General features: G+C 36.4%; 1 pseudogene across 1 annotated transcript; it reads left to right on the forward strand.

Moving 5' to 3' along the window:
- The first annotated feature begins 4,010 nt into the window (after positions 1 to 4,010).
- LOC145523514 (DNA-directed RNA polymerase III subunit RPC9 pseudogene) lies at positions 4,011 to 4,552 on the forward strand (annotated as a pseudogene). The gene has a single exon (XR_014066646.1). The product of XR_014066646.1 is annotated as a DNA-directed RNA polymerase III subunit RPC9 pseudogene (transcript).
- Positions 4,553 to 20,225: the final 15,673 nt, after the last annotated feature.

Here is a 20,225-nt window from a genome sequence, read left to right on the forward strand (position 1 = left end):
TAAGGGTTCCTAATTTGTTCAATAACTAACAAACAAGCCACAGGATGTATACTAGGCTGCTATTGCAATCGCCAAAATAAAAGATGATAAGGTCCAAAATCAGAGCAGTCAAGATGAGAATGGAGAGGTTAGATATAAAAATCATGTGTGAATGAGAAGTGAAAGAATTTAATAATTTGGATAAAAAAGGAAGAAAATAACAATTGTACTATCTTGAGAAAATGGATTACTGACTAGAAAAAAGCACACTTATTGAAAAAGAACGGAATCATTAAATTTAGGGTATGGAAAACACACACCAAATACAATAACTGGAGTCCTAGTGCTTTGATCAAAAACCCTGGCTCCATCAGTTTCCTGTGTGACTTTCAACAAGTTACTTAACATTTCTGTATCTCTGCTTATCTGAAATTAGAGAAAAACAATAGCACTGGTCAGTCACAAGTTTTGTAAAGATTAAAAGAGATGATAGAATCTTAACATTTAAAACAGTGACAGAAGCTCAAGACAGGGAAAACATTTTGAGATTTGTGAATGAATGAATGTGGAAAAAAGATGACTGGGTATGGTAATTGAAATAGAAGTGAATACTGTAACTAAGAGAACATGCAAAATTTTGATATTTAAAAATTTCAGATAAAAAGTAGAGAGCAAAGAAAAGAACCAGAACATAGAGGTACAAAAGAACACAGTGGAGAGGATATAAACTTTCCAAAATGCAGAAAACATTATTGGGAGGGAAGAAGCATAATCTAATCTGTCCAAAATTTAGATTTCTACTAAGATATTCAATATTAAATAATCTATGGGTTAAGAAAGCACTCACTGAACCTTCAGAACTCAATCCGCAGTAAAAACTTCTTTTGACATTTTGGTAAGCCTAATAATAGAATATTATTGTTGTATCATATTAAAAGTTAGAAAATGCACAATTAATTATAGAAGTAGGAAAACATAAGCAAACTTGATTTGCTTTGAAATTCCTTCAAATACCAGAGATATTATAGTTTGAATTTCACAGGTGGACAAAGACGCTCACAGGTCTTAAATAAATTATATAAAAGTCATAATCACTAGGAAATACAAGATTCTTATAGGGATTTGAGGTGTATATTATTTTGTATTTTTAACATTAATTTAGATTAACAGATTATGTTCCAAAATTTGGATCAGTGGTTCAAGACACAGGCAACAATGCTGTTTGATATTGCTTACACACCAAAACTGGTAATGCATAGCATAATTGTAGTGTTATTATACACCCAAAAATAATGAAAAGTTAATATTTGGCTTATTTTCCCAAAATGCTTTTCTCAAATAATCTTAATCAGCAATGCTTAATTCTATGCTTTTGTTTTTTTTACTTTTTCCTAGTTTTAAAGTAAACAATCCTATTAAGGGTTGCACTGAAAATCTTTTAAAAAATAATCACTTCATTAAGAATATTCAGGTATTCATGAAGTATTGAAATATGGATAATGACTTGCGCATGTCAGTAAAGTGATCATCCGTCCCCAATTAATACTGATATATTGCAGTTGGGAGCCCTTTTAATGATCACATTACTGGGAAATTATTGCTACTCATATAATTAATTCTTATAATCATGTATTTATCAAAGATACAAAAGACAAGTCTCCCAAGAGGCTTATTAAAATCCTTATTCTCTTGATTTTTAATTACTAAAGAAGATAGCTTTTCCATTTATTTTTTTCTGAGAGACCAACTGGGTTTTCATCAACAGTAGTATCATGTAAAATTATGCAATTGTCAAATACATAAATCTCCACTTTTAAAGGGCAGAAAATATTATGCCAAAGTGAAGAATCACTTTATAGGACTCTTTTTTGTTCTATGAAATTGTAAGCAAATCAAATCAAAAATTGCTTATAAAACATCTATAGATACAAGGCAGTATATTAAACACTGAAGTTAAATAGCATTAAAATAGTAAGGTAAATGTACATAATACTAGGAAACAAGTTATATGTAGATTCTTTCACTTGATTCAGAATTATTTTTACCAATTTTTGTTTTAATAATTAAAATATTATAAATCTCTAGGTTATCTCAATTCATAAATATCGAAGTGTGTCTTGCAAGACAGTACATTTAAAATATAGTTGCTAAAGTACAATTTAGGCACCCATTCTGAGTTCTAAAGTCCTAGTTCATCCTGTGACTGCATATGCTGACATGTTTGACATCAGATTCAGAATAGATTTCAGATACTGTTATAGGTTGCTGGAGTAAGTAATTCAAAATACCAAAGAATTTGTGACTTCTTGTTGTCCTCAATCACCGAGTTTCTTCACTGTGGAGTCACTCACTCCCTTCCCACATGATATATTTTGGAAATTCTTATGTCCAGTCCATACTTGGGAAGGGGAGTCAAACTCTCTTTACCTGAGGACTGAAGGTCTTCATAAATTATTTTGAATAGTTCTGCATGAGACATTTGTATCTTGTATCCCATTAGTTAATATGTGTACTGTTTTATGGATATTTACTTTTTAGATTCATTTATTTTAATTGGATGATAATTACTTTACAATATTGTGATGGTTTTTTCCATACATCTACATGAATTGGCCATAAGCAGGCTTGTGTCCCCTTCCTCCTAAACTGTCCACCACCTCCCTCCCCCCCCCTCCAGGTTATCACAGAGCACCGACTTTTGGTTCCCTGCATCATACATCAAATTCCCACTGGCTATCTGTTTTACATATGGTAATGTATATGTTTCAATGCTCTTCTCACAAATCATCCCACCCTCTCCTTCTCCCACTGAGTCCAAAAGTCTGTTCTTTATGTCTGCGTCTCCTTTGCTGCCCTGCACATATGTTTATTTTATTCTCAGTATCATAATACTGTTTTAAGATAGTTCCCATTATTTCAGCCTTGGTTGAACACTGAGGACTCATTCAAGTTAGCAACTGAACTCCTTTTATATAACTCCCTATCACTGTGTGTACGTGATGTGTGTATGTATATGTGTATTTGGGCATTTTCTTACTTTCTCGCATTGCAAGATGCTATATGCTCAGCTTGTATATTGTCTACCCTAGTCTTAGAATCAGGTATTTCTACAGGAAGCCCTAGTAGCTTTTATTGGAAAATGGTAGAGGTAAACAAGATCTGGGTACCAGATGTGCTCCTTGCCAAGGAGATATTTGTTTGTTTGTTTTTAACTTTCTCTGCTAACAGAGAAAAATTACATGTGTTTGTACAAACCTGCATATATACACATATCTATAAATATTTCTGTATGTAACCATCTGTATTTATATTCAGCTAAACTTGAGTTTATTATTATGTCTGTAATCCATCACCGCATGCATCATTCCAGCTTCTTTCCATGCTGATCTGTAAACTCCCACTCCGACAGTGAGAATCTGGCTTCAATCAACTGTCATCTGTTTATTTAATTATCACATTAATAGCAACATCGAAGTCATAAATCATGTTCACAATATGTATAGTTTTTATGATGTAATGACAATGCTATTTTACTTCTGTGGTCTTCCTAGCAGTAACTCATAGCACTAATCTCATCATGAAAAAAGAATTAGAGAAAGTTGAGGAACCTTCTACAAGCATCTTTAATTTTTCTGCTGCAGTCACCATCCGCAGTGATTTTGGAGGCCAAGAAAATAAAGTTTGTCACTATTTCCATTTTTTTTCCCCATCTATTTGACATGAAATGATGGGTATTGGAGTTTCAGCTTCAGCATCAGTCCTTCCAATGAATACTCAAGGTTAATTTCCTTTAGGATTGACTGGATTGACCGCCTTGCTGTCTAAGAAACTCGTCAAGAGTCTTCTCCAGCACCACAATTCAAAAGAATCAATTCCTTGGTGCTCAGCCTTCTTTATACTCCAGCTCTCATATCCATACATTACTACTGGAAAAACCATAGCTTTGACTACATGGACCTTTGGCAAGATGACTAGATGGCAAAGTGATGTCTCTGCTTTTTAATATGCTGCTAGGTTTGTTATCCCGGCGCGCGGAGCCGGCTTCAGGGCGTTCGGCTCGGAACCGGGAGCCGCGGCGGGGCGGCGTGGACCTCGGCGTGTGCTGGTGACTCGAGGCGAAGAGGTGGAGACGGAAGGATGCCAATGCTGCGCTGCTCAGTAACTATGAGGTGTTCCAGTTACTAACTGATTTGAAAGAGCAGCGTAAAGAGAGTGGAAAGAATAAACACAGTTCTGAGCAACAGAACTTGAATACTATCACATATGAAACATTAAAATATATATCAAAAACGCCATGCAGGCACCAGAGTCCTGAGATTGTGAGAGAATTTCTCACAGCAATGAAAAGCCACAAGTTGACCAAAGCTGAAGAGCTTCAGCTGCTGAATCACAGGCCTGTGACTGCTGTTGAGATCCAGCTGATGGTGGAGGAGAGTGAGGAACGGCTGACAGAGGAGCAGATTGAAGCTCTGCTCCACACTGTCACAAGCATCCTCCCCGCGGGGCCAGAGGCGGAGCAGCAGCAGAATACCAGTGACAATGTGGCGATGGACGAGGAGGACCCCGCATAGAAGAGCACAGTTGGCCCGAGTGTCTCCTGAAGTGCCTGGCAAAGAAGACAGACTTCAGTCGAGGCGGCTGCGACGGCTCGGCGCAGAAACGAGGCGGCTGCGACGGCTCGGCGCAGAAGCGAGGCGGAGGAGCTAGGCCGGGCCGGGGGCCGGGGGCCGGGAGCCGGGGGCGGCAACCGAGAGGGGCTAGGCCGGGCCGGTGGCCGGGGCGGCAGCTGAGAGGGGCTAGGCCGGGCCGGGGGCCGGGGGCCGGGGGCGGCAGCCGACAGGGGCTAGGCCGGGCCGGGGGCCGGGGGCCGGGGGCCGGGGGCCGGGGGCGGCAGCCAACAGGGGCTAGGCCGGGCCGGGGCCCGGGGGCCGGGGGCGGCAGCCGACAGGGGCTAGGCCGCGCCGGGGGCCGGGGGCGGCGGCCGACAGGGCCTAGGCCGGGCCGGGGGCCGGGAGCTGGGGGCGGCGGCCGAGAGGGTCTAGGGGGCCGGGGCCCGGGAGCTGGGGGCGGCGGTCGACAGGGGCTAGGCTGGGCCGGGGCCCCGGGGGCCAGGGGTGGCGGCCGAGAGGGGCTAGGCCGGGCCGGGGGCCGGGGGCCGGGGGCCGGGGGCCGGGGGCCGGGGGTGGCGGCCAAGAGGGGCTAGGCCGGCCCGGGGGCCGGGGGCGGCAGCCGAGAGGGGCTAGGCCAGGCCGGGGGCTGGGGCCGGCGGCGGCGGTGGTGGCGGCAAGAGGAATTACCCAAGGCCCAAGGTAAGACAAACCCAAGTAAGACGGTAAGTGTTGCGAGAGGGCATCAGAGGGCAGACACACTAAAATTAAAACTACAGAAAACTAGCTAATCTGATCACACGGACCACAGCCTTGTCTATCTCAATGAAACTAAGCCATGCCGTGTGGGGCCACCCAAGACGGATGGGTCATAGTGGAGAGGTCTGACAGATTGTGGTCCACTGGAGAAGGGCATGGCAAACCACTTCAGTATTCTTGCCTTGAGAACCCCATGAACAGTATGAAAAGGCAAAAGGATAGGACACTGAAAGATGACCCCCCAGGTCAGTAGGTGCCCAATATGCTAATGGAGATCAGTGGAGAAATAACTCCAGAAAGAATGATGGGATAGAGCCAAAGCAAAAACGATAACAACTGTGGATGTGACTGGTGATAGACGCAAAGTCCGATGCTGTAAAGAGCAATATTGCATAGGAACCTGGAATGTTAGGTCCATGAATCAAGGCAAACTGGAAGTGGTCAAATAGGAGATGGCAAGAGTGAACGTTGACATTCTAGGAATCAGCGAACTAAGATGGACTGGAATGGGTGAATTTAACTCGGATGACCATTATATCTACTACAGTGGGCAAGAATCCCTTAGAAGAAATGGAGTAGCCATCATGGTCAACAAAAGAGTCCGAAATGCAGTACTTGGATGCAATCTCAAAAACGACAGAATGATCTCTGTTCGTATCCAAGGCAAACCATTCAATATCACGGTAATCCAAGTCTATGCCCCAACCAGTAACGCCGAAGAAGCTGAAGTTGAATGGTTCTATGAAGACCTACAAGACCTTCTAGAACTAACATCCAAAAAAGATGTCCTTTTCATTATAGGGGACTGGAATGCAAAAGTAGGAAGTCTAGAAACACCTGGCGTAACAGGCAAGTTTGGCCTTGGAGTACAGAATGAAGCAGGGCAAAGGCTAATTGAGTTTTGCCATGAGAACACACTGATAATAGCAAACACCCTATTCCAACAACACAAGAGAAGACTCTACACGTGGACATCACCAGATGGTCAACACCAAAATCAGATTGATTATATTCTTTGCAGCCAAAGATGGAGAAGCTCTATGCAGTCAGCAAAAACAAGACCAGGAGCAGACTGTGGCTCAGATCATGAACTGCTTATTGCCAAATTCAGACTTAAATTGAAGAAAGTAGGGAAAACCACTAGACCATTCAGGTATGACCTAGATCAAATCCCTTATGATTATACAGTGGAAGTGACAAATAGATTTAAGGGACTAGACCTGATAGATAGAGTGCCTGATGAACTATAGACAGAGGTTCGTGATATTGTACAGGAGACAGGGATCAAAAAAATCCCCATGGAAAAGAAATGCAAAAAAGCAAAATGGCTGTCTGAGGAGGCCTTACAGATAGCTGGGAAGAGAAGAGAAGCGAAAAGCAAAGGAGAAAAGGAAAGATATTCTCATCTGAATGCAGAGTTCCAAAGAATAGCAAGGAGAGATAAGAAAGCCTTCCTCAGCGATCAGTGCAAACAAATAGAGGAAAACAACAGATTGGGAAAGACTAGAGACCTCTTCAAGAAAATTAGAGATACCAAAGGAACATTTCATGCAAAGATAGGCTCGATAAAGGACAGAAATGGTATGGACCTAACAGAAGCAGAAGATATTAAGAAGAGGTGGCAAGAATACACAGAAGAACTGTACAAAAAAGATCTTCACGACCCAGATAATCACGATGGTGTGATCACTCACCTAGAGCCAGACATCCTGGAATGTGAAGTCAAGTGGGCCTTAGAAAGCATCACTACGAACAAAGCTAGTGGAGGTGATGGAATTCCAGTTGAGCTATTTCAAATCCTCAAAGGTAATGCTGTGAAAGTGCTGCACTCGATATGCCAGCAAATTTGGAAAATTCAGCAGTGGCCACAGGACTGGAAAAGGTCAGTTTTCGTTCCAATCCCAAAGAAAGGCAATGCCAAAGAATGCTCAAACTACCGCACAATTGCACTCATCTCACATGCTAGTAAAGTAATGCTCAAAATTCTCCAAGCCAGGCTTCAGCAATACGTGAACCGTGAACTTCCAGATGTTCAAGCTGGTTTTAGAAAAGGCAGAGGAACCAGAGATCAAATTGCCAATATCCGCTGGATCATCGAAAAAGCGAGAGAGTTCCAGAAAAACATCTATTTCTGCTTTATTGACTATGCCAAAGCCTTTGACTGTGTGGATCACAATAAACTGTGGACAATTCTGAAAGAGATGGGAATACCAGACTATCTGACCTGTCTCTTGAGAAACCTGTATGCAGGTCAGGAAGCAACAGTTAGAACTGGACATGGAACAACAGACTGGTTCCCAATAGGAAAAGGAGTACGTCAAGGCTGTATATTGTCACCCTGCTTATTTAACTTATGTGCAGAGTACATCATGAGAAACGCTGGGCTGGAAGAAACACAAGCTGGAATCAAGATTGCCGGGAGAAATATCAATAACCTCAGATATGCGGATGACACCACCCTTATGGCAGAAAGTGAAGAAGAACTAAAGAACCTCTTGATGAAGGTGAAAGAGGAGAGTGAAAAAGTTGGCTTAAAGCTCAACATTCAGAAAACTAAGATCATGGCATCTGGTCCCATCACTCCATGGGAAATAGATGGAGAAACAGTGGAAACAGTGTCAGACTTTACTCTTTTGGGCTCCAGAATCACTGCTGATGCTGACTGCAGCCATGAAATTAAAAGACGCTTACTCCTTGGAAGGAAGGTTATGGCCAACCTAGATAGCATGTTTAAAAGCAGAGACATTACTTTGCCAACAAAAGTCCGTCTAGTCAAGGCTATGGTTTTTCCAGTGGTCATGTATGGATGTGAGATTTGGACGGTGAAGAAAGCTGAGCGCCGCAGAATTGATGCTTTTGAACTGTGGTGTTGGAGAAGACTCTTGAGAGTCCCTTGGACTGCAAGGAGATCCAATCAATCCATCCTAAAAGAGATCAATCCTGGGTGTTCTTTGGAAGGTCTGATGTTGAAGCTGAAGCTCCAATACTTTGGCCACCTCATGCGAAGAGTTGACTCATTGGAAAAGACCCTAATGCTGGGTAGGATTTGTGGTGGGAGGAGAAGAGGACGACAGAGGATGAGATGGTTGGATGGCCTCACCGACTCGATGGACATGGGTTTGGGTAGACTCCGGGAGTTGGTGATGGACAGAGAGGCCTGGCGTGCTGCAATTCATGGGGTCGCAAAGAGTCGGACATGACTGAGCGACTGAACTGAACTGAGGTTTGTTATAGCTTTTGCTCAAAGAAGCAGGCATCTTTAATTTTGTGACTGTAGTCACCATCCGCAGTGATTTTGGAGGCCAAGAAAATAAAGTTTGTCACTATTTCCATTTTTTTCCCATCTATTTGACATGAAATGATGGGTCTGGATGCCATGACCTTAGGTTTTTGAATGTTGAAATTTAAGCCAGTTTTTTCACTCTCTTCTTTCACCTTCATCAAGAGGTTCTTCTGTTTCTCTTCACTTTCTGCCATTAGGGTGGTGTCATCTATACATCTGAGGTTATTGATATTTCTCCTAGCAAACTTGATTCCAGCTTGAGCTTCATCCAGCCTTGCATTTCTTATGATATACTCTGCATTTAAGAGTATCACTTCTTGCTATCAGTTAGAGGTCCCTTTCAGTTACTAGAGTCCTTGTGCATTTCTCATTATAATGACCATCTCATAGGTTCTTGTACAATGTGGCAGTTCATTTCTTCAAAGCCAGCAAAAGATATTTCTCTTCATTAAAGGCACAGTGTCTTTTTTAAAGCTTTCAACACTCTTATGCTTTGCTCTCAGTGCATTTTAATCACATCAGTCATAATACCTATTTGTCCTAGTACTGTAGATTTTAATACTAATCACTCAGTTAAGGTGATGACTTACAGCTTCATCCACTGTGAAATTATCATTTCTCACATTGTAATCAATAAGTATATTGTGGTGCTATACTTTGAGACTATTACAATTTGCTAATAATCATAAAGCTTTCAAATACTCATTAAGCATCCATTGATGAGTCTTGTCCAAGTCAATTATTATTTTTATGCTTATCAAATAGCCATTTTTATAATTGTATCATCCCTTCTACATATTTCAGTACATTTTGGTACAGAAATATACATTTCTACAATATGGACAAGCTTTTCCTCCTTAACTATTTGTTGCATTTATTAATTAATTTTTATCAAATGGATTCATGCATTCTTATTGTGTTCACTGTATTATAATTACCTACTTATGTTATTTATATGATACTTAAATTGTCAGAAATTTTCCATTATGGACTTCTTCATGCACTCCTTCCTTCCACTCCTTCATGGACTACATTATGCAGTCCTTCTTTCCATTATTGATTTTTGAGTTCTTCTGAAATATCTCCATCATTGTTTAAACATTTCCTAACTCGTTAGCACATAAAAGTATTCTAGGCTCTTCTAGGTTTAACTGAAAATCATAAATCTTTTAAATGCTCATTAAAGGTCCATCGATGATCCTTACCTAAGTCAATTATTATATTTACGATTGTCAAACGACAGTTTTTATAATTCTACCATCCCTTTTACATATTTCAGTTGTCTTTCTACCATAGTGTTAGTGTTAGTCGCTCAGTTGTGTCCGACTCTTCGTGACCCTATGGACTGGAACCCGTCAGAGTCCTCTGTCCATGGGGTTTTCCAGGCAAGAATATTGGAGTGTGTTACCATAGACCTACTAAATTTAGTCCTGGAATCAGCATTTCATGAAGGATCTCTAACTCCTTTTAGTAGGAGCTTGCATATAGAAGCCAAAATCTATCCACTGTTCTGGGCTACCATAGGTCATGGTTTCTTGGCTACATCAAAGGACAGGGTTAGGAAATAAACGAATGTATATACATTCTTTCACACACATGTATAAACATCTCTTCTATTTCAATAGCTAGCTATTATGTATCCATTGATCATCTGCCAATTCCAAATCTGCCACCAACAATCTGGATAAGCAAACTTTTATTATAGTCTCTCCTCTCCCTAATTCTGGAGGACCAGTTTCAGAGTCCCCTGGGAAGCTCCCAAGGAGCTCTCTAACTAACACAGTAACAAATCGGGATCTCACAAGATATCAACGCATTTATTCCCCATAGAATACACAGAAAATACTTTTAAGAATGTCTACCACATAAAAAAAGGAAAATAAAACAGTAAGGTACACGATGTGTGTTTAGCCTAAGAACATATAGTTCAAAGATTGTTAGCCTTTTTTCCTCCTTTTTTATAGTTATACTCTTCTTTTGAAACCTACTTATATTTATGCATTTCCATTTATTTGTATGTTAGTGTATTTTCTCTATTCCTTTTGGTTTTTAAGTCTATTATTTTTAGGATATGTGAAAGAGTAACACAATTTTTAAAGTCAGAATTGTGTTAAAAATATATTCATAGAAGTGTCCTCAGTCCCTGTAATGTGTATTCTTTCTACTTTGTATGCCTCCATCTCAACAAGAGTAACTAGTATTATTGGTTTCTGGTTCATCCTTTCTGTGTTTATCTCTTTATGCAGAAGTAAGTAAATATATATGTATTTTATTTTCCCTTCCTTTTTCACAAAACATGTTATTTCTTTGTATATATAGATATTCTTTTCTATTTTCTTAAAAATCATTCTACATCAGATCTTAAAGATTTTTTTCATTGCATTTTACAACTGCATGACTATTTTGCAAATATACCAGTTTATTAATCACCCTTCTATGTATGGACTATTTACACAGATTCTGGTATCTTGTAAAAACAAGAAATGCTGGAATGTATATATATATACATTTATTTATTTGCTTATTACTGGAGGTGTATTTTCAGCATAAATCTAAGAAGGGGAATTTTGTATTCATAAAATACACACATATGTTGTTTTGTTAGGTATTGTCAAATTCTTCTCCATAAGGGAGAAGATTGGAATGTGCAGCAGAAATGTATGAGTACCAGTTTTCCCACAACTGTATTAATAAATTCATAGCATTTCAGAATTGGCAAAAAGAAATTGAAGATGACTTATTATAGCATGTTTATTTTGCAGATGAGAAAAATAATGTACTGTGTTGGGCTACCCTTGATTAATTTTGTTATAACAAATAATATCCTAACATTTTGCATTGAAGAAAGATAAATTTGGCATATAATGAAAGTTACTGGGCTTATAGTTGTAAAACCTGATTCTGTTTCTTCATTGATAAAATTAGTAAAAATTCTGTTTCTTGAACATTCATACATATATAATGATAAGTAATGTATATCATTTTGTTCAGCCTTGATTTCCATAATGTGGAAAGGGTTATCTACTCTAAGTTAAAAAAATTTATGTGATATAATCTCAAAATAAGTAGGCTTTATTTAAAATAAGATTTTCCTAAATTTCCTAAAGATGTATTGATTTTAAAACATATTTTATATTATTTAAAATTGTGTTTTTGAAAAAGATACACAACATATGAAAGAAAACATCACTTCCCTTTTGGATGGGGAAAAAATAGATTTTATTTCACAAGGATTCCATGTAGGCTATATATTTTGTAACTCTATTAATTCCAATAATATCTTATCAAAATCTGCTCTTCAATTTTTCCACATAGATTTATAGGCTCAAACAGAGATTATACACAATCTTTAAGCATAATCAATGTGCTCTGCTCTGCAGAATAAGCCTGCATGCCCAAGTTCCTTTCCTGAATGCTTCTGCAAACACATTACGAACTGTCTTGTGCTATACATTACTATTAGCAAATGAAATATTGATGTAGTTTGGATATACTCATTACTGTAGCTGACGCTCTAGATTTATTCCATGATATGCTTATAATTCAGCTTTATAAACACACAATCCTGATTTATTTGGCTACTTGGAATCACAAAAGTCTATAAGGATTCCTTTTTTTTCTCCCTAATGTAACATCTGAAGCATTACATTCTCATCCCTGCTATAAATGCAATCTATATGTCACCCTTAATTTTACACAGCCTTTTAGGCCATGATTTAACTTTTACATGGTAAAAAGCACAGATCTAGTCTTGTATATTTGATATTTGATGATTAAAAAATGAAAATTTCTAATCAAAAAGTTAACTAGAAATTATTATTACCATGTTTAGTCTGTTTTCTGGTTTAATTAATAAGGCTATTAGTATGTTATTTGAACTCCTAAACTGGACATTTCAAGTGCCCTATCACATAACTCAATCAATATCCATTAAATTAGGAGAATAATACAAATTCTAGTATCTAAGTTTTTATTGCATCTTGTTTATTCTGTGAGCTAAGAATACCATTTTATATGTTTTTTAAAACAACTGAATTCCTTAAAAACAATGAAATTTTCACATAATGTGAAAAGTGACATGTTAGTCGCTCAGTCCTCTCTGACTCTTTGTGATCTCATGGACTGTTGTCTGCCAGACTACTCTGTCCATGGAATTCTCCAAGCAAGAATACCAGATTGGCTTGCCATTTCCTTCTCCAGGGGATCTTCCAAATCCAGGGATCGAACCAGTGTCTCTTACATCTCTTGCACTGGCAGACAGATTCTTTACCATCTGAGCCACCAGGGAAGCCCTCACATGATGGAACACATTGTTTAAGAATTTTGATCTATTAATGTTACAAGTGCATTCAAGCATTGTTTGATATAATTATTTCTTTAATATGCTTTTTCTCTCTTTATTATTTTGCTTCTTTTTTCTTTTCCAAATTTGATCACTTTCCTACAAAGCTAGTGCAAGCACATGCACTGACGGAATTATCATTATTTTAGATTTTAAGAATTACATTTGTTTTTCAAAGTAAAGCTTTATGCACATTATAGTTTCTAGAGCTCAATCCTTAAAGATTATTTAAGGTTAAAAGATCTATTACATAATGAAAATTTGTCATATAATAAATATATTTTATCTTAAACTATGATCAGGAAAAATAAAATATTTTAAATTCATCTAAAACATTCATGAATAGTTTACAAAGACACAGACACACACATATGTTCGTGTATATATGTGCATACATGTATAACATTATGTTACATATATATTATATACTATGATATTAAGAATAAAATGACCACTAAATTTTTCACAAGAAAACACAATAATTTAGGTACAGATACATCTTTCCATGATAAAAAGAGTTATTGTATAACATTGCCTAAAGGAAAGTGCTACATTAAGTTTTATCTGTTCAAAGTTAGATGGAGTTTATTTTAGTTTAAAATCATTATAGTTGAGTCCTAAGACTATTCTTCTACTTATTTGCTTATATTCATTTATTTGTAATGCCATAACTAAAAAGAAATAGATTTCCTTTAAATGTATAAATATATACATACAAAAACATATATACACACAAAATTGTGTGTGTGTGTGTGTTTAATTTTGCTGTGCTTGGTTTGTTTTTATCATACAACCTCTGGAACTTAACTATGAGGAATTCATACTCAATGTTTACCCTGTGTTGAATGACTTTATCAAGAAACAAAACATGCTAGATAATTTTATCCAATGTACATGTCCAGAGCACCAAATAGTTTTTGATCCTTTGCTATTAAAATAAGAAAACATATGAGAGAAAACACCAATCATTTTATTTTTCTCCAATTTAAAGTTATTCAATATTGCTTCATAAATTGATATACTAGTGTTTGGTTTAAAAGATTTAAGTGCAAAGATTATGATTCTATTAAGAAAAGTGTCCTAAATTTAGAAGAAATTGTGTTACTATTTTTGAAGTGTAAAGCTGATTTCAAACCATATTACGATGCCATAGTGACCAAAACAGTATGGTACTGGCTTAAAAACAGACATTTAGACCAATGGAACAGAACAGAAAGCCCAGAAATAAACCCAAGTCAAATGATATTTGACAAGAAACTCAAGAATATTTAATGGAGAAAAGACAGTCTCTTCGGTAAATGGTTTTGGGAAAATCCAATATTCACATGCAAAAAAAAAAAAATTAAACTAGATCACTATCTCATAGCACTCATGAAAATTAGACCAAATATATTAAGGACTTAAAAGTAAGATCTAAACCATAAAATTCTTAGATGAAAACGTAACTTTTTCTTTTCTTTTTTTTTAAATTTCAGTCTTGGCAATGATTTTTTTAGATGTAACACTGAAAGCACAAGCAACAAAATGAAAAATAAGTGAGTTTACAGCAAACTAAAAATCTTCTGTATAGCATAGCCAATGAAAAACAAAATGAAAAGGCAACCTATAGAATGTGAGAAAATATTTGCAAACCACACATCTGATAAGATGTTAATACCCAAAATATATAAGAAACTCATACAACTCAGGAACAGGAAAAAAAAATCACAACAAAAAATGAATTCACTTAAAAAATGGCCAAAATACCCAAATAGACATTTTTTCCAAAGAAGATAGTTGATGGCCATGTACATGAAAATGTTCTCAACATCACCAACCAGCAGGAAATTGTATGTAAAAACTGCAATAAGATATCAGCTCATAAGATATCACCTCATATCTGTGAGAATGGCTGTCATCAAAAAGATGAGATAACAAATGCTGGTAAGGATATAGAGAAAAGTGAACACTAACTTGAAATGTAAATTAGTATTGCCACTTTGGAGACAGGGTGTAGATTCTTCAAAACGTTAAAAATAAGACTATTTGATGATCCTGAAATTCCACTTCTTGGTGTATATATGAAGAAAACAAAATCATTATCCTGATGAGATACTGAATTAACACATACACTGCAGCATTATTTACAATAACCAGGACATGGAAATACTAAGTATCCACCAATGGATATATATAAATAGATTTAAAAGTGATATACACATGTATATGGGAAGTTCAGCCGGCTCAGTGGTAAAGAATCCTCTTGGCAATGCAGGAGATTCAGGAGACGCAGATTCAACCCCTGGGTCCAGAAGATCCCCTTGAGTAGGAAGTGACAACCCACTCCAGTACTCTTGCCTGAAAAATTCCATAGACAAAAAAGCCTCGTAGGCTACAGTCCATGAGGTCACAAAGAGTTGGACATGACACAGTGACTGAGCACACATACGTGTATACACATATACACATATGTACATATGTATACCATGTTTCTTTAGCTTTATACATGTATGTGTGTGTATAAAATATATATATCACATTTTTTATCCATTTGCTAATCGATGAACACTTGGTATCATCTTATACACACACACACACACACACACAAAATACACTGGGATACTATTCACCCATCAAAAGGGAATTCCTGCTATTTGTAACAAGTGGATGGACCAGGAGGACATTATGCTAAGTTAAGTAAGTCAAAGAAATACAAATATCAAATGATCTCACTTATATGTGGAATCTAAGAAAAATACAAACATAAACTCATAAAAACTGTGACCAGATTTATGATTATAGAGGGGTTGGGAGGAGGTGAGAGATGTGGGAATTTGATAAAATTGGTCAAAAGATACATATTTTCAGATATAAGATAAATAAGTTCTGGGATGTAATATACAAGATGATTATACTCAACAATACTATATTGTATATTTGAAAGATGCCAATAGGTTAGATCATAAAAGTTCTCATCAGAAGGAACCAAAAATTATAACTGTGTGAGATGATATTAATTAAACTTACTGTAATAATCATTTTTCTATATATAAATATATCAACTCTTTATGATGTACACCTTAAACTTGTACAATATATTATATTTCAATGAAATTGGGAAAGAATAAAGTGAAAGCCACAACTTTGCTTAATTTCTCTATTCCATGTCTGTGTTTTAACGTATTAATAATATTTCTAAAACAGCACAGGCTTGAATGTAATTTAAAATACACGATAAAATGCTTCTATTAAGTAATATACATATATTATTTAATAATCAGATATATAGGTTTTAGAATAGAAAATATTTCTTAAACAAAATACAATGCTAAATACTCTTGATTTCATAACACTTCTTCCCTGCCCCAATTAATTAGACTCATATTTAGGTTTTAGGAAGATATATTATCTAGAAAACTTTAAAAACTAAAAAAAAATAAACGTCTTTAGAATTTCAAATTTATATCTATTTACTTTTAAAATACAATAATGCTTGGGGTTATTATTAAGCTTTTTCTTTTATAAGAGATGTTTTCATTTGCCCCCCCATTGAACAATATATTCAATATTGAGTCCCTTTAATACTTATTAAAGTAATGATTTACTTTACAGCCTTCATACTCATTAGTATTGTTAAGTCAGAGGCCTGCTTAAGAAATTATGCATTGTTATTATGATTTTACAAATGTAGAAACACATTTTTCATTAAATTTCATCAAAACAAAGCAATTTATTTTATCGCAGAAAGAAATTCAGGCAGTCAACATTGCAACAAAGGTCATTTGAGTGACAGCTTTATTGTGACAGGACTGTCTGAGGCACTACATAAAATATAATATACATAATATAATCCCTTCCTAGGTCTGTAACTCAATGGGTGAACCAAATCTAAGTACCAGTATTTATTTTTTATGTTAAAGCTGTGAGCATGCCTTTTATAACAATGTAGCATTTTCCTTCGTTAAATTCTAGCAGATATTCATAAAGAGCCAGTATTACATGAATCCATGTTATTAAAATGACTGATGTGGATTATTTAGAATCTTATTTTAAATAAAGATAAAATGTGAATACATCAGTATCTGACATATGTATATTTTTACATAAATGACATTCTTAGATACATAATCCATATATACCTCTTTAACATTTCAACTACTTTTTAATATGCTAACTGCTACTACTAAGTCACCTCAGTCGTGTCCGACTCTGTGCGACCCCATAGATGGCAGCCCAGCAGGCTCCGCCATCCCTGGGATTCTCCAGGCAAGAACACTGGAGTGGGTTGCCATTTCCTTCTCCAATGCATGAAAGTGAAAAGTGAAAGTGAAGTCGCTCAGTCGTGTCCGACCCTTCGCGACCCCATGGGCTGCAGCCTACTAGGCTCCTCCATCCATGGGATTTTCCAGGCAGGAGTACTGGAGTGGGGTGCCATTGCCTTCTCCAACTTGTTAATATATTCAGTTTTAATATAGGCAGTTTATTATGTGTCACTCCTACTTCAATAAAATCTTAACAGTCATTGTATCAATATTTCTTGAGTGTACAGTCTACACAAAGTTATTTTGTAGGTGTCTTTGGGAAAATTAAATGATTGAGTCTTTTGTCTTTCTAAGTTAAGGTCTTGATGTGCTGTATTGTAAAAGGTTGATGAGGAAGGAAATAAAACTATTTCTATAATTAAATGATTTTTATTTATCATTGGAGAAAATCAGGAAAGCAGGAATTTTGAAGGAACCTGAGAGACACAGACTTTAGCAATTTAGTATGTGATCAGGTAAGTAATAAGCATTGGCTAAGCTCTTGTATAATGACAAAAAGGGATATTGTGGATTTTTTTGTGTGTGATAATTTCAGCAACTAGCTGAAAGCTTTAAATGAAGTTTTTTTGTTATCGTTATTTGATCCTACTAGGTATTAACATTGTTTAATGTTACTGCCCTTAAATATGTCTATATGCATTCATTTTCATATTTTCAGTGACCATGTCAGTATCTAAAGAGCAAGAAAGTAGTTCTGAAATGGGTAGAGATAATAATGTGCAGAGAAGTTAGGGATGGGGAGAGCAAGCAATGTCTGGAAAGTTAGTGATTATGCTGCTTATCTTTAAAAATTCAGGGGAAAAACAATTAACTTCCTAAAATTATGCTGAGACTATGGCTTGAATTATTTAATTTGGATATCAAACAGAAGCTAATGCCAGAAACCTAGAAAATTTGTGGACTATTAGATACATGGGCATCATACCACATCAAGTGGATAATCAGTAGAAAGATAATGATGACTCAAAAAGAACAGATTTCCTAGACTTTTTCAGAATCTCCTGACTTCTGCAGTATTACAATCAGAGGACATCTCCATAAGATTTATTGAATTATTTCAATGTATATTCACTGCTTCATTGTTATACTAGGTTTCCAAGCTGTGGTTACACTGACAACTGTTCTCCTTTCCTTCATTCCTATGAGAAAGTCTCTCAGTTGTGTCCGACTCTTTGTGACCCGATGGACTATATGGTCCATGGAATTCTCCAGGCCAGAACACTGGAGTGAGTAAGGCTTTCCTTCTCCAGGTTCATTCCTATATGTGAACCTTTTAGATGCAGAAGCATAGCTGGATATACCTAGAAAACTTTTAGGTAAAATATCTGATGGTAAAAGGAGTACTTTTTATTGATAAATGGGTAGAAGAAGAAATAAATGAGTATTTTTGTTTGTTTGTTTCTTTCTTTCTTTCTTGGTTCACATGTTGAAATAATGTGAATCTAGAAGTACTGGTGGTGAGCGTTCCTTGGTGGCTTGAAGTAAACCAAACCTTAATGTGAGTACAAGCAGAGACTAGAAGAGACAGGAAATAGAGAATAATAAAGAACCTGAAATTAACTTCTGAGCTGAAAGATTCATTCTTTTCTGAAATTCTTGGATTTCCACATATAGCGTGCAATGATATTCCCATTGTTCAGCCTAGTTTGTTTGATTTCTTACTTGCAGCAAAGATTTTTTATTTTAAAATAAAATAAATAACTTGGAAAAGTGAAATCACTTCCCTCCCCACCCACAAATCTAAAATCCTTTACTGAATAAAGAAATGGTCAAAATAAGAAAATATTTATCATGTGATATGTAATATTTACTTAATCATAGTGTATTGCTAATCATGGACTAAATTAATCATAGCACTGACATCTATTTAAAGCAAGATTTCCATAAAGCATCTGAAGGAATATAAATTTTGATTAATCCATAAAGAAATAAATGACAAACATTAAACATTAAAATATATCTCAAGATATATGCACATATATACATTTTTATGATAATTAAGACATTGAAATAATGTGACTAAAGTGCACAAAAATATACTCTTTAGACCAATTAAAAATGTATACTAGGAACTTTTCCATTTTAGAATGAAAAACTGAAAAGAAATTGAGCTAAAACTCACTAACCTTTTATATTTATAGTGTGTTAGTGTTAGTTGCTCAGTTGTGCCCGACTCCTTGCGACCCCATGGACTGTAGCCTGCCAGTATACCTAAATCAAAATTTTTTCCCTGATAGCTCAGCTGGTAAAGAATCCACCTGCAATGCAGGAGACCCCGGTTCAATTCCTGGGTCAGGAAGATCCACTGAAGAAGGGATAGGCTACCAACTCCAGTATTCTGGCCTGGAGAATTCCATGGACTAGTCAGTGGGGTCATAAAGAGCTGGACACGACTGAGCGACTTTCACTTTCAAATCAAATTTAGTTTTACCAAGTCCTTCTCATAATATTTCATCTTTCAATTGATGTAGTCTCAAAACATAAAATAGCTGTTAATTTAGAAACACCATATTTTTAAAAAGTTTAAAAGAAAAATATCCCTGAAAATTCTAGTTTTCAAAATGTTACATTGTTTAAAAAACCTCAAGTGTCTAGGAATTCAGAAAAAAATAGAAAAATAAAATTATATAAGCAATTACTTTTCTGCTCATATAGATAGGTAACAGGAGAAGCAATGGCAAATAGAGTTATTTTTAAAGTATTCCAATTGCAACATCAAAAACAAATGATACAGCATTTGATCTACACAAGGGAAAATGGTTAATTTATGGGTCCCTACAGATGCTTGCCTTGGATCTGCAGACTATAGAGTCAGCATGAACTTTTAATAATCAATTACATTTGAAATTAGAAACACACCTCACATATGAGCATCTAACTCAATGATAACATTGTCGTTATATGAATTTGAGAGACATAAGAATAAGATTTCAGTTTGTGCTTTCAGAGAATGC

The sequence above is a fragment of the Giraffa tippelskirchi genome, chromosome 2, assembly GCF_054371585.1.
Source record: "Giraffa tippelskirchi isolate mGirTip1 chromosome 2, T2T-mGirTip1v1.2.pri, whole genome shotgun sequence".
NCBI lineage: Eukaryota > Metazoa > Chordata > Mammalia > Artiodactyla > Giraffidae > Giraffa > Giraffa tippelskirchi.